Below are 15,378 nucleotides of genomic sequence, written 5' to 3'. Positions count from 1 at the left end.
AATAAAACAGCTTAGGGGTGTATTTTTATTATTTTGCAAGATACAGCTGAGGGTTGTATTTCTATTTTTGACAATAAGACAGCTTGGGGGTGTATTTGTATTATTTACAAAAATACAGCTAAGGGTTTTATTTGTATTTTTGAAAATAACACAGCTTGGGAGTGTATTTGTATTATTTTCAAAGAATCAGCTAAGGGTTGTATTTGTATTTTTGATACTAACACAGTTGGGGGGTGCATTTGTATTATTTTCCAAGATACAGCTGAGGGTTGTATTTGTATTTTTGAAAATAACAAAGCAAGGGGATGTATTTGTATTATTTTCCAAAACACAGCTAAAGGTTGTATTTGTATTTTTGAAAATAACACAGTTTGTGGGTATATTTGTATTATTTTCCAAGATAGAGCTAAGGGTAGTTTTTGTATTTTTGAAAATAACACAGCTTGCGGGTGTATTTGTATTATTTTCAAAGATATAGCAAACGTTTTTATTTGTCTTTTTGAAAATAACACAGCTTGGGCGTGTATTTGTATTATTTTCCAAGATACAGCTAAGTGTTGTATTTGTCTTTTTGAAAATAACACAGCTTGGGGTGGTATTTGGATTATTTTCCAAGATACAGCTAAGGGTTGTATTTCTATTTTTGACAATAACACAGCTTGGGGGTGTATTTGTATTATTTTCCAAGATACAGCTAAGGGTTTTATTTGTATTTTTGAAAATAACACCGCTTGAAGGTATATTTGTATTATTTACCTTGATTTAGATAAGGGTTGTATTTGTATTTTTGAAAAAAACACAGCTTGGGGGTGTATTTGTTTTATTTTCAAAGATACAGCTAAGGATTGTATTTGTATTTTTGATACTGACGCAGCTTGTGGGTGTGTTTGTATTATTTTCCAAATACAGCTAAGAGTTGTATTTGTCTTTTTTAAAATAACACAGCTTGGGGGTGTATTTGTATTATTTTCCAAGATACAGATAAGGGTTGTATTTGTATTTTTGACAATAACACAACTTAGGGGGTGTATTTGTATTATTATCCAAGATACAGCTAAGGGTTGTATTTGTATTTTTGACAATAACACAGCTTGGGGGTGTGTTTGTATTATTTTCAAAGATAGAGCTAAGGTTTGTATTTGTATTTTTGAAAATACCACAGCTTGTGGGTGTATTTGTATTATTTTCCAAGATACACCTAAGGACTGTAATTGTATTTTTGACAATAACACAGCTTGGGGGTGTATGTGTATTATTTTCAAAGATACACCTAAGGGCTGCATTTGTATTTTTGACAATAACACAGCTTGGGGGTGTATGTGTATTATTTTCAAAGATACAGCTAAGGGCTGCATTTGTATTTTTGACAATAACACAGCTTAGGGGTTGTATTTGTATAATTATCCAAGATACAGCTAAGGTTTGTATTTGTATTTTTGACAATAACACAGCTTGTGGGTGTATTTGTATTATTTTCTAAGATACAGCTAAGGGTTGTATTTGTATTTTTGAAAATAACACAGCTTGTGGGTGTATTTGTATTATTTTCCAAGATACAGCTAAGGGTTTTATTTGTATTTTTGAAAATAACACAGCTTGGGGGTGTGTTTGTATTATTTTCAAAGATGCAGCTAAGGGTTGTATTTGTATTTTTGATACTAACACAGCTTGGGGGTGCATTTGTATTATTTTCCAAGATACAGCTGAGGGTTGTATTTGTATTTTTGAAAATAGCAAAGCTTGGGGATGTATTTGTATTATTTTCCAAAATACAGCTAAAGGTTGTATTTGTATTTTTGAAAATAACACAGCTTGTGGGTGTATTTGTATTATTTTCCAAGATAGAGCTAAGGGTAGTATTTGTATTTTTGAAAATAACACAGCTTGCGGGTGTATTTGTATTATTTTCAAAGATACAGCAAAGGTTTTTATTTGTCTTTTTCAAAATAACACAGCTTGGGGGTGTATTTGTATTATTTTCCAAGATACAACTAAGGGTTGTATTTGTAATTTTGAAAATAACACAGCTATGGGTGTATTTGTATTATTTTCCAGCATACAGCAAAGGGTTGTATTTGTACTTTTGAAAATAACACAGCTTGGGGGTATATTTGTATTATTTTCCAAGATACAGCTAAGGGTTGTATTTGTATTTTTGACAATAACACAGCTTGGGGGTGTATTTGTGTTATTTTCCAAGATACAGTTTAGGGTTTTATTTGTATTTTTGAAAATAACACAGCTTGGGGTTGTATTTGTATTATTTTCCAAGATACAGCTAAGGGTTTTATTTGTATTTTTGAAAATAACACAGCATGGGGGTACATTTGTATTATTTACCATGATTTAGATAAGGGTTGTATTTGTATTTTTGAAAGTCACACAGTTTGGGGGGTGTATTTGTATTATTTTCAAAGATACAGCTAAGGGTAGTATTTGCATTTTTTGAAAATAACACAGCTTGGGTGTGTATTTGTATTATTTTCCGAGATACAGCTAAGGGTTGTGTTTGTATTTTTGAAAATAAAACAGATTGTGGGTGTATTTGTATTATTTTCCAAGATACCGTTAAGGGTTTTATTTGTATTTTTGAAAATAACACAGCTGGGGGTGTATTTGTATTATTTTCGAAGATACAGCTAAGTGTTGTATTTCTCTTTTTGAAAATAACACAGCTTGGGGTGGTATTTGGATTATTTTCCAAGATACAGCTAAGGGTTGTATTTGTATTTTTGACAATAACACAGCTTGGGGGTGTATTTGTATTATTTTCCAAGATACAGCTAAGGATTTTTTTTGTATTTTTGAAAATAACACCGCTTGGGGTTATATTTGTATTAATTACCTTGATTTAGATAAGGGTTGTATTTGTATTTTTGAAAATAACACAGCTTGGGGGGTGTATTTGTATTATTTTCAAAGATACAGCTAAGGATTGTACTTGTATTTTTGACAATAACACAGCTTGTGGGTGTATTTGTATTATTTTCCAAGATACAACTAAGGACTGTATTTGTATTTTTGTCAATAACACGGTTTGGGGGTGTATTTGTATTATTTTCAAAGATACAGCTAAGGGTTGTATTTGTATTTTTGACAATAACACAGCTTGTGGGTGTATTTGTATTATTTTGCAAGATACAGCTAAGTGTTGTATTTGTGTTTTTTACAATAACACCGCTTGGGGGTGTATTTGTATGATTTTCCGAGATACAGCTAAGGGTTGTATTTGTATTTTTGAAAATAACACAGTTTGGGGGTGTATTTGAATCATTTTCAAAGAAACAGCTAAGGGTTGTATTTGCATTGTTGAAAATAACTCAGCTTGGTGGTGTATTTCTATTATTTTCCAAGACACAGCTAAGGGTTGTAGTTGTATTTTTGAAAATAACACAGCTTGGGGGTGTATTTGTATTATTTTCCAAGATACAGCTAAGGGTTGTATTTGTATTCTTAAAAATAACACAGCTTGGGGGTGTATTTGTATTATTTTCCAAGATACAGCTAAGGGTTTTATTTGTATTTTTGACAATAACACAGCTTGGGGGAGTATTTGTAGTATTTTCCTAGATACAGCTAAGGGTTGTATTAGTATTTTTGGCAATAACACAGCTTGGGGGTGTATTTGTATTATTTTCCAAGATACAGCTTAGGGTTGTATTTGTATTTTGGACAATAACACAGCTTGGGGGTGTATTTGTAGTATTTTCAAAGATAGAGCTAAGGTTTGTATTTGTATTTTTGAAAATACCATAGCTTGTGGGTGTATTTGTATTATTTTCCAAGATACAGCTAAGGACTGTATTTGTATTTTTGACAATAACACAGCTTGGGGGTGTATTTGTATTATTTTCAAAGATATAGCTAAGGGTTGTATTTGTTTTTTTGAGTATAACACAGCTTGGTGTTGTATTTCTATTATTTTCCAAGATACAGCTAAGGGTTGTATTTGTATTTTTGACAATAACACAGCTTGTGAGTGTATTTGTATTATTTTCTAAGATACAGCTAAGGATTGTATTTGTATTTTGGAAAATAACACAGCTTGTGGGTGTATTTGTATTATTTTCCAAGATACAGCTAAGGGTTGTATTTTTGAAAATATCACAGCTTGTGGGTGTATTTGTATTATTTTCCAAGATACAGATAAGGGTTGTATTTGTATTTTTGACAATAACACAGCTTGGGTGTGTCATTGTATTATTTTCCAAGATAGAGCTAAGGGTTGTATTTGTATTTTTGAAAATAACACAGCTTGGGGTTGTATTTGTATTATTTTCCAAGATACAGCTAAGGACTCTATTTGTATTTTTGATAATCACACAGCTTGGTGGTGTATTTGTATTATTTTCAAAGATACAGCTAAGGGTTGTATTTGTATTTTTGACAATAACAGAGCTTGGGCCTGTATTTGTATTATTTTCAAAGATACAGCTATGGGTTGTATTTGTATTTTTGAAAATAACACAGCTTGGGGGTGTATTTGTATTATTTTCCAAGATACAGCTAAGGGTTGTATTTGTATTTTTGAAAATAACACAGCTTGGGGGTGTATTTGTATTATTTTCCAAGATAGAGCTAAGGGTTCTATTTTTATTTTTGAAAATAACAAAGCTTGTGTTTGTATATGTATTAATTTCCAAGATACAGCTCAGAGTTGTGTTTGTATTTTTGAAAATAACAGAGCTTGGGGGTGAATTTGTATTATTTTCCAAGATACATCTAAGGGTTGTATTTGTATTTTTGAAAAAAACGCAGCTTGGGGGTGTATTTGTATTATTTTCCAAGATACAGCTAAGGGATGTATTTGTATTTTTGAAAATAACATAGCTTGGTGGTGTATTTGTATTATTTTCCAAGATACAGCTTAGGGTTGTATTTGTATTTTTGAAAATAACACAGCTTGGGGGTATATTTGTATTATTTTCCAAGATAAAGCTAAGGGTTGTATTTGTATTCTTGAAAATAACACAGCTTGGGGGTGTATTTGTATTATTTTCCAAGATACAGCTAAGAGTTGTATTTGTATTTTTGAAAATAACACAGCTTGGGGATGTATTTGTATTATTTTCCAAGATAGAGCTAAGGGTTGTATTTGTATTTTTGAAAATAAAACAGCTTGGGGGTCTATTTTTATTATTTTCCAAGATACAGCTAAGGGTTGTATTTTTATTTTTGAAAATAACACAGCTTGTGGGGGTATTTGTATTATTTTCCAAGATAAAGCTAAGGGTTGCATTTGTTTTCTTGAAAATAACACAGTTTGGGGGTGTATTTGTATTATTTTCCAAGATTCGCTTAAGGGTTGTATATGTCTTTTTGAAAATAACACATCTTGGGGGTGTATTTGTATTATTTTCCAAGATATAGCTAAGGGTTGTGTTTGTATTTTTGAAAATACCACAGCTTTGGGGTGTATTTGTATTATTTTCCAAGATACACCTTATGGTTGTATTTGTATTTTTGAAAATAACACAGCTTGCGGGTGTATTTGTGTTATTTTCCATGATACAGCTAAGGGTTGTATTTGTTTTTTGACAATAACACAGCTAGGGTGTGTATTTGTATTATTTTCAAAGATACAGCTAAGGGTTGTATTTGTATTTTTGAAAATAACACAGCTTGGTGGTGTATGTATATTATTTTCCAAGATACAGCTAAGGGTATTATTTGTATTTTTGAATATAACACAGCTTGGGGGTGTATTTGTATTATTTTCCAAGATGCAGCTAAGGGTTGTATTTTTATTTTTGACAATAACACAGTTTATGGGTGTATTTGTATTATATTCAAACACAAAGCTAAGGGTTGTGTTTGTATTTTTGACAATTACACAGCTTGGTGGTATATTTGTATTACTTTCAGAGATACAGCCACGGGTTGTATTTGTATTTTGGAAAATGACACAGCTTGGGGGTGTATTTGTGTTATTTTCCAAGACACAGCTAAGGGTTGTATTTGTATTTTTGAAAATAACACAGTTTGGGGGTGTATTTGAATCATTTTCAAAGATACAGCCTGGGTTGTATTTGCATTTTTGAAAATAACTCAGCTTGGTGGTGTATTTGTATTATTTTCCAAGATACAGCTAAGGGTTGTATTTGTATTTTTGAAAATAACACAGCTTGGCGGTGTATTTGTAATATTTTCCAAGATACAGCTAAGGGTTTTATTTGTATTCTTGAAAATAACACAGCTTGGGGGTGTATTTGTATTATTTTCCAAGATACAGCTAAGGGTTTTATTTGTATTCTTGAAAATAACACAGCTTGGGGGTGTATTTGTATTATTTTCCAAGATACAGCTAAGGGTTTTATTTGTATTTTTGACAATTACACAGCTGGGGGTGTATTTGTATTATTTTCCAAGATAAAGCTAAGGGTTGTATTTGTATTTTTGAAAATAACACAGTTTGTTGGTGTATTTGTATTATTTTCCAAGATACAGCTAAGGGTTGTATTTGTATTTTTGACAATAACACAGCTTGGGGCTGTATTTGTAGTATTTTCCAAGATACAGGTAAGGGTTGTATTTGTATTTTGAACAATAACACAGCTTGGGGGTGTATTTGTATTATTCTCCAAGATACAGTTAAGGGTTGTATTTTTATTTCGGAAAATAACACAGCTTGTGGGTGTATTTGTATATTTTCCAAGATACAGCTAAGGGTTGTATTTGTATTTTTGAAAATAACACAGCTTGGGGTTTATTTATATGATTTTCCAAGATACAGCTATGGGTTGTATTTGTATTTTTGAAAATTACCCAGCTTGGACGTGTATTTGTATTATTTTCAAAGACACAGCTAAGGGTTCTATTTGTATTTTTGAAAATTACACAGCTTGGGGGTGTATTTGTATTATTTTCAAAAATAAACCTAAGGGTTGTGTTTGTCTTTTTGAAAATAACGCAGCTTGGGTGTGTATTTGTATTATTTTTCAAATACAGCTAAGGGTTTTATTTGTCTTTTTGAAAATAACACAGCTTGGGGGTGTATTTGTATTATTTTCCAAGAAGCAGCTAAGTGTTGTATTTGTCTTTTTGATAATAACACAGCTTGGGGTTGTATTTGTATTATTTTCCAAGATACAGCTAAGAGTTGTAGTTGTATTTTTGACAATAACACAGCTTGTGGGTGTATTTGTATTATTTTCCAAGATACAGCTAAAAGTTGTATTTGTATTTTTGACAATAACACAGCTTGGGGGTGTATTTGTATTATTTTCCAAGATACAGCTAAGGGTTGTATTTGTATTTTTGACAATAACACAGCTTTGGGGTGTGTTTGTATTATTTTCCAAGATAAAGCTAAGGGTTGTATTTGTATTTTTGACAATAACACAGCTTGGGGGTGCATTTGTGTTATTTTCCAAGATACAATTAAGGGTTATATTTGTATTTTAGAAAATAACACAGCTTTGGTGTATATTTATATTATTTTCCATGATTTGGATAAGGGTTGTATTTGTATTTTTGACAATAACACAGCTTGGGTGGTGTATTTCTATTATTTTCAAAGATACAGCTAAGGGTTCTATTTGTATTTTTACAATAACACCCCTTGGCGGTGCATTTGTATTATTTTCAAAGATAGAGCTAAGGGTTGTATTTGTATTTTTGACAATAACACAGATTGGGGGTGTATTTGTATTATTTTCCAAGATACAGTTAAAGACTGTATTTGTATTTTTGTCAGTAACACAGCTTGGGGGTGTATTTGTATTATTTTCCAAGGTACAGCTAAGGGTTGTATTTCTATTTTTGACAATAACACAGCTAGGGGGTGTATTTGTATTATTTTCAAAGATACAGCTAAGGAATGTATTTGTATTTTTGAAAATAATACAGCTTGGGGGTGTATTTGTATTATTTTCCAAAATACAGCTAAGGGTTGTATTTGTATTTTTCAAAATAACACAGCTTCGGAGTGTATTTGTATAATTTTCAAATATACAGCTAAGGGTTGTATTTGTATTTTTGATACTAACACAGCTTGGTGGTGGTTTTGTATTATTTTCCAAGATACAGCTAAGGGTTGAATTTGTCTTTTTGAAAATAACACAGTTTGGGTGTGTATTTGTATTATTTTCAAAGATAAAGCTGAGGGTTGTATTTGTCTTTCTGAAAATAACACAGCTTGGGTGTGAATTTGTATTATTTTCCAAATACAGCTAAGGGTTGTATTTGTCTTTTTGAAAATTACACAGCTTGGGGGTGTATTTGTATTATTTTCCAAGAAACAGTTAAGTGTTGTATTTGCTTTTTGATAATAACACAGCTTGGTGTTGTATTTGTATTATTTTCCAAGATACAGCTAAGGACTGTATTTGTATTTTTGTCAATAACACAGCTTAGTGGTATATTTTTATTATTTTCAAAGATACAGTTAAGGGTTGTATTTGTATTTTTGACAATAAAACAGCTTAGGGGTGTATTTTTATTATTTTGCAAGATACAGCTGAGGGTTGTATTTCTATTTTTGACAATAAGACAGCTTGGGGGTGTATTTGTATTATTTACAAAAATACAGCTAAGGGTTTTATTTGTATTTTTGAAAATAACACAGCTTGGGAGTGTATTTGTATTATTTTCAAAGAATCAGCTAAGGGTTGTATTTGTATTTTTGATACTAACACAGTTGGGGGGTGCATTTGTATTATTTTCCAAGATACAGCTGAGGGTTGTATTTGTATTTTTGAAAATAACAAAGCAAGGGGATGTATTTGTATTATTTTCCAAAACACAGCTAAAGGTTGTATTTGTATTTTTGAAAATAACACAGTTTGTGGGTATATTTGTATTATTTTCCAAGATAGAGCTAAGGGTAGTTTTTGTATTTTTGAAAATAACACAGCTTGCGGGTGTATTTGTATTATTTTCAAAGATATAGCAAACGTTTTTATTTGTCTTTTTGAAAATAACACAGCTTGGGCGTGTATTTGTATTATTTTCCAAGATACAGCTAAGTGTTGTATTTGTCTTTTTGAAAATAACACAGCTTGGGGTGGTATTTGGATTATTTTCCAAGATACAGCTAAGGGTTGTATTTCTATTTTTGACAATAACACAGCTTGGGGGTGTATTTGTATTATTTTCCAAGATACAGCTAAGGGTTTTATTTGTATTTTTGAAAATAACACCGCTTGAAGGTATATTTGTATTATTTACCTTGATTTAGATAAGGGTTGTATTTGTATTTTTGAAAAAAACACAGCTTGGGGGTGTATTTGTTTTATTTTCAAAGATACAGCTAAGGATTGTATTTGTATTTTTGATACTGACGCAGCTTGTGGGTGTGTTTGTATTATTTTCCAAATACAGCTAAGAGTTGTATTTGTCTTTTTTAAAATAACACAGCTTGGGGGTGTATTTGTATTATTTTCCAAGATACAGATAAGGGTTGTATTTGTATTTTTGACAATAACACAACTTAGGGGGTGTATTTGTATTATTATCCAAGATACAGCTAAGGGTTGTATTTGTATTTTTGACAATAACACAGCTTGGGGGTGTGTTTGTATTATTTTCAAAGATAGAGCTAAGGTTTGTATTTGTATTTTTGAAAATACCACAGCTTGTGGGTGTATTTGTATTATTTTCCAAGATACACCTAAGGACTGTAATTGTATTTTTGACAATAACACAGCTTGGGGGTGTATGTGTATTATTTTCAAAGATACACCTAAGGGCTGCATTTGTATTTTTGACAATAACACAGCTTGGGGGTGTATGTGTATTATTTTCAAAGATACAGCTAAGGGCTGCATTTGTATTTTTGACAATAACACAGCTTAGGGGTTGTATTTGTATAATTATCCAAGATACAGCTAAGGTTTGTATTTGTATTTTTGACAATAACACAGCTTGTGGGTGTATTTGTATTATTTTCTAAGATACAGCTAAGGGTTGTATTTGTATTTTTGAAAATAACACAGCTTGTGGGTGTATTTGTATTATTTTCCAAGATACAGCTAAGGGTTTTATTTGTATTTTTGAAAATAACACAGCTTGGGGGTGTGTTTGTATTATTTTCAAAGATGCAGCTAAGGGTTGTATTTGTATTTTTGATACTAACACAGCTTGGGGGTGCATTTGTATTATTTTCCAAGATACAGCTGAGGGTTGTATTTGTATTTTTGAAAATAGCAAAGCTTGGGGATGTATTTGTATTATTTTCCAAAATACAGCTAAAGGTTGTATTTGTATTTTTGAAAATAACACAGCTTGTGGGTGTATTTGTATTATTTTCCAAGATAGAGCTAAGGGTAGTATTTGTATTTTTGAAAATAACACAGCTTGCGGGTGTATTTGTATTATTTTCAAAGATACAGCAAAGGTTTTTATTTGTCTTTTTCAAAATAACACAGCTTGGGGGTGTATTTGTATTATTTTCCAAGATACAACTAAGGGTTGTATTTGTAATTTTGAAAATAACACAGCTATGGGTGTATTTGTATTATTTTCCAGCATACAGCAAAGGGTTGTATTTGTACTTTTGAAAATAACACAGCTTGGGGGTATATTTGTATTATTTTCCAAGATACAGCTAAGGGTTGTATTTGTATTTTTGACAATAACACAGCTTGGGGGTGTATTTGTGTTATTTTCCAAGATACAGTTTAGGGTTTTATTTGTATTTTTGAAAATAACACAGCTTGGGGTTGTATTTGTATTATTTTCCAAGATACAGCTAAGGGTTTTATTTGTATTTTTGAAAATAACACAGCATGGGGGTACATTTGTATTATTTACCATGATTTAGATAAGGGTTGTATTTGTATTTTTGAAAGTCACACAGTTTGGGGGGTGTATTTGTATTATTTTCAAAGATACAGCTAAGGGTAGTATTTGCATTTTTTGAAAATAACACAGCTTGGGTGTGTATTTGTATTATTTTCCGAGATACAGCTAAGGGTTGTGTTTGTATTTTTGAAAATAAAACAGATTGTGGGTGTATTTGTATTATTTTCCAAGATACCGTTAAGGGTTTTATTTGTATTTTTGAAAATAACACAGCTGGGGGTGTATTTGTATTATTTTCGAAGATACAGCTAAGTGTTGTATTTCTCTTTTTGAAAATAACACAGCTTGGGGTGGTATTTGGATTATTTTCCAAGATACAGCTAAGGGTTGTATTTGTATTTTTGACAATAACACAGCTTGGGGGTGTATTTGTATTATTTTCCAAGATACAGCTAAGGATTTTTTTTGTATTTTTGAAAATAACACCGCTTGGGGTTATATTTGTATTAATTACCTTGATTTAGATAAGGGTTGTATTTGTATTTTTGAAAATAACACAGCTTGGGGGGTGTATTTGTATTATTTTCAAAGATACAGCTAAGGATTGTACTTGTATTTTTGACAATAACACAGCTTGTGGGTGTATTTGTATTATTTTCCAAGATACAACTAAGGACTGTATTTGTATTTTTGTCAATAACACGGTTTGGGGGTGTATTTGTATTATTTTCAAAGATACAGCTAAGGGTTGTATTTGTATTTTTGACAATAACACAGCTTGTGGGTGTATTTGTATTATTTTGCAAGATACAGCTAAGTGTTGTATTTGTGTTTTTTACAATAACACCGCTTGGGGGTGTATTTGTATGATTTTCCGAGATACAGCTAAGGGTTGTATTTGTATTTTTGAAAATAACACAGTTTGGGGGTGTATTTGAATCATTTTCAAAGAAACAGCTAAGGGTTGTATTTGCATTGTTGAAAATAACTCAGCTTGGTGGTGTATTTCTATTATTTTCCAAGACACAGCTAAGGGTTGTAGTTGTATTTTTGAAAATAACACAGCTTGGGGGTGTATTTGTATTATTTTCCAAGATACAGCTAAGGGTTGTATTTGTATTCTTAAAAATAACACAGCTTGGGGGTGTATTTGTATTATTTTCCAAGATACAGCTAAGGGTTTTATTTGTATTTTTGACAATAACACAGCTTGGGGGAGTATTTGTAGTATTTTCCTAGATACAGCTAAGGGTTGTATTAGTATTTTTGGCAATAACACAGCTTGGGGGTGTATTTGTATTATTTTCCAAGATACAGCTTAGGGTTGTATTTGTATTTTGGACAATAACACAGCTTGGGGGTGTATTTGTAGTATTTTCAAAGATAGAGCTAAGGTTTGTATTTGTATTTTTGAAAATACCATAGCTTGTGGGTGTATTTGTATTATTTTCCAAGATACAGCTAAGGACTGTATTTGTATTTTTGACAATAACACAGCTTGGGGGTGTATTTGTATTATTTTCAAAGATATAGCTAAGGGTTGTATTTGTTTTTTTGAGTATAACACAGCTTGGTGTTGTATTTCTATTATTTTCCAAGATACAGCTAAGGGTTGTATTTGTATTTTTGACAATAACACAGCTTGTGAGTGTATTTGTATTATTTTCTAAGATACAGCTAAGGATTGTATTTGTATTTTGGAAAATAACACAGCTTGTGGGTGTATTTGTATTATTTTCCAAGATACAGCTAAGGGTTGTATTTTTGAAAATATCACAGCTTGTGGGTGTATTTGTATTATTTTCCAAGATACAGATAAGGGTTGTATTTGTATTTTTGACAATAACACAGCTTGGGTGTGTCATTGTATTATTTTCCAAGATAGAGCTAAGGGTTGTATTTGTATTTTTGAAAATAACACAGCTTGGGGTTGTATTTGTATTATTTTCCAAGATACAGCTAAGGACTCTATTTGTATTTTTGATAATCACACAGCTTGGTGGTGTATTTGTATTATTTTCAAAGATACAGCTAAGGGTTGTATTTGTATTTTTGACAATAACAGAGCTTGGGCCTGTATTTGTATTATTTTCAAAGATACAGCTATGGGTTGTATTTGTATTTTTGAAAATAACACAGCTTGGGGGTGTATTTGTATTATTTTCCAAGATACAGCTAAGGGTTGTATTTGTATTTTTGAAAATAACACAGCTTGGGGGTGTATTTGTATTATTTTCCAAGATAGAGCTAAGGGTTCTATTTTTATTTTTGAAAATAACAAAGCTTGTGTTTGTATATGTATTAATTTCCAAGATACAGCTCAGAGTTGTGTTTGTATTTTTGAAAATAACAGAGCTTGGGGGTGAATTTGTATTATTTTCCAAGATACATCTAAGGGTTGTATTTGTATTTTTGAAAAAAACACAGCTTGGGGGTGTATTTGTATTATTTTCCAAGATACAGCTAAGGGATGTATTTGTATTTTTGAAAATAACATAGCTTGGTGGTGTATTTGTATTATTTTCCAAGATACAGCTTAGGGTTGTATTTGTATTTTTGAAAATAACACAGCTTGGGGGTATATTTGTATTATTTTCCAAGATAAAGCTAAGGGTTGTATTTGTATTCTTGAAAATAACACAGCTTGGGGGTGTATTTGTATTATTTTCCAAGATACAGCTAAGAGTTGTATTTGTATTTTTGAAAATAACACAGCTTGGGGATGTATTTGTATTATTTTCCAAGATAGAGCTAAGGGTTGTATTTGTATTTTTGAAAATAAAACAGCTTGGGGGTCTATTTTTATTATTTTCCAAGATACAGCTAAGGGTTGTATTTTTATTTTTGAAAATAACACAGCTTGTGGGGGTATTTGTATTATTTTCCAAGATAAAGCTAAGGGTTGCATTTGTTTTCTTGAAAATAACACAGTTTGGGGGTGTATTTGTATTATTTTCCAAGATTCGCTTAAGGGTTGTATATGTCTTTTTGAAAATAACACATCTTGGGGGTGTATTTGTATTATTTTCCAAGATATAGCTAAGGGTTGTGTTTGTATTTTTGAAAATACCACAGCTTTGGGGTGTATTTGTATTATTTTCCAAGATACACCTTATGGTTGTATTTGTATTTTTGAAAATAACACAGCTTGCGGGTGTATTTGTGTTATTTTCCATGATACAGCTAAGGGTTGTATTTGTTTTTTGACAATAACACAGCTAGGGTGTGTATTTGTATTATTTTCAAAGATACAGCTAAGGGTTGTATTTGTATTTTTGAAAATAACACAGCTTGGTGGTGTATGTATATTATTTTCCAAGATACAGCTAAGGGTATTATTTGTATTTTTGAATATAACACAGCTTGGGGGTGTATTTGTATTATTTTCCAAGATGCAGCTAAGGGTTGTATTTTTATTTTTGACAATAACACAGTTTATGGGTGTATTTGTATTATATTCAAACACAAAGCTAAGGGTTGTGTTTGTATTTTTGACAATTACACAGCTTGGTGGTATATTTGTATTACTTTCAGAGATACAGCCACGGGTTGTATTTGTATTTTGGAAAATGACACAGCTTGGGGGTGTATTTGTGTTATTTTCCAAGACACAGCTAAGGGTTGTATTTGTATTTTTGAAAATAACACAGTTTGGGGGTGTATTTGAATCATTTTCAAAGATACAGCCTGGGTTGTATTTGCATTTTTGAAAATAACTCAGCTTGGTGGTGTATTTGTATTATTTTCCAAGATACAGCTAAGGGTTGTATTTGTATTTTTGAAAATAACACAGCTTGGCGGTGTATTTGTAATATTTTCCAAGATACAGCTAAGGGTTTTATTTGTATTCTTGAAAATAACACAGCTTGGGGGTGTATTTGTATTATTTTCCAAGATACAGCTAAGGGTTTTATTTGTATTCTTGAAAATAACACAGCTTGGGGGTGTATTTGTATTATTTTCCAAGATACAGCTAAGGGTTTTATTTGTATTTTTGACAATTACACAGCTGGGGGTGTATTTGTATTATTTTCCAAGATAAAGCTAAGGGTTGTATTTGTATTTTTGAAAATAACACAGTTTGTTGGTGTATTTGTATTATTTTCCAAGATACAGCTAAGGGTTGTATTTGTATTTTTGACAATAACACAGCTTGGGGCTGTATTTGTAGTATTTTCCAAGATACAGGTAAGGGTTGTATTTGTATTTTGGACAATAACACAGCTTGGGGGTGTATTTGTATTATTCTCCAAGATACAGTTAAGGGTTGTATTTTTATTTCGGAAAATAACACAGCTTGTGGGTGTATTTGTATATTTTCCAAGATACAGCTAAGGGTTGTATTTGTATTTTTGAAAATAACACAGCTTGGGGTTTATTTATATGATTTTCCAAGATACAGCTATGGGTTGTATTTGTATTTTTGAAAATTACCCAGCTTGGACGTGTATTTGTATTATTTTCAAAGACACAGCTAAGGGTTCTATTTGTATTTTTGAAAATTACACAGCTTGGGGGTGTATTTGTATTATTTTCAAAAATAAACCTAAGGGTTGTGTTTGTCTTTTTGAAAATAACGCAGCTTGGGTGTGTATTTGTATTATTTTTCAAATACAGCTAAGGGTTTTATTTGTC

This window comes from Saimiri boliviensis (genome assembly GCF_048565385.1).
Source record: "Saimiri boliviensis isolate mSaiBol1 chromosome 2 unlocalized genomic scaffold, mSaiBol1.pri SUPER_2_unloc_4, whole genome shotgun sequence".
NCBI lineage: Eukaryota > Metazoa > Chordata > Mammalia > Primates > Cebidae > Saimiri > Saimiri boliviensis.
Note: the sequence above shows the minus strand (reverse complement) of the source record.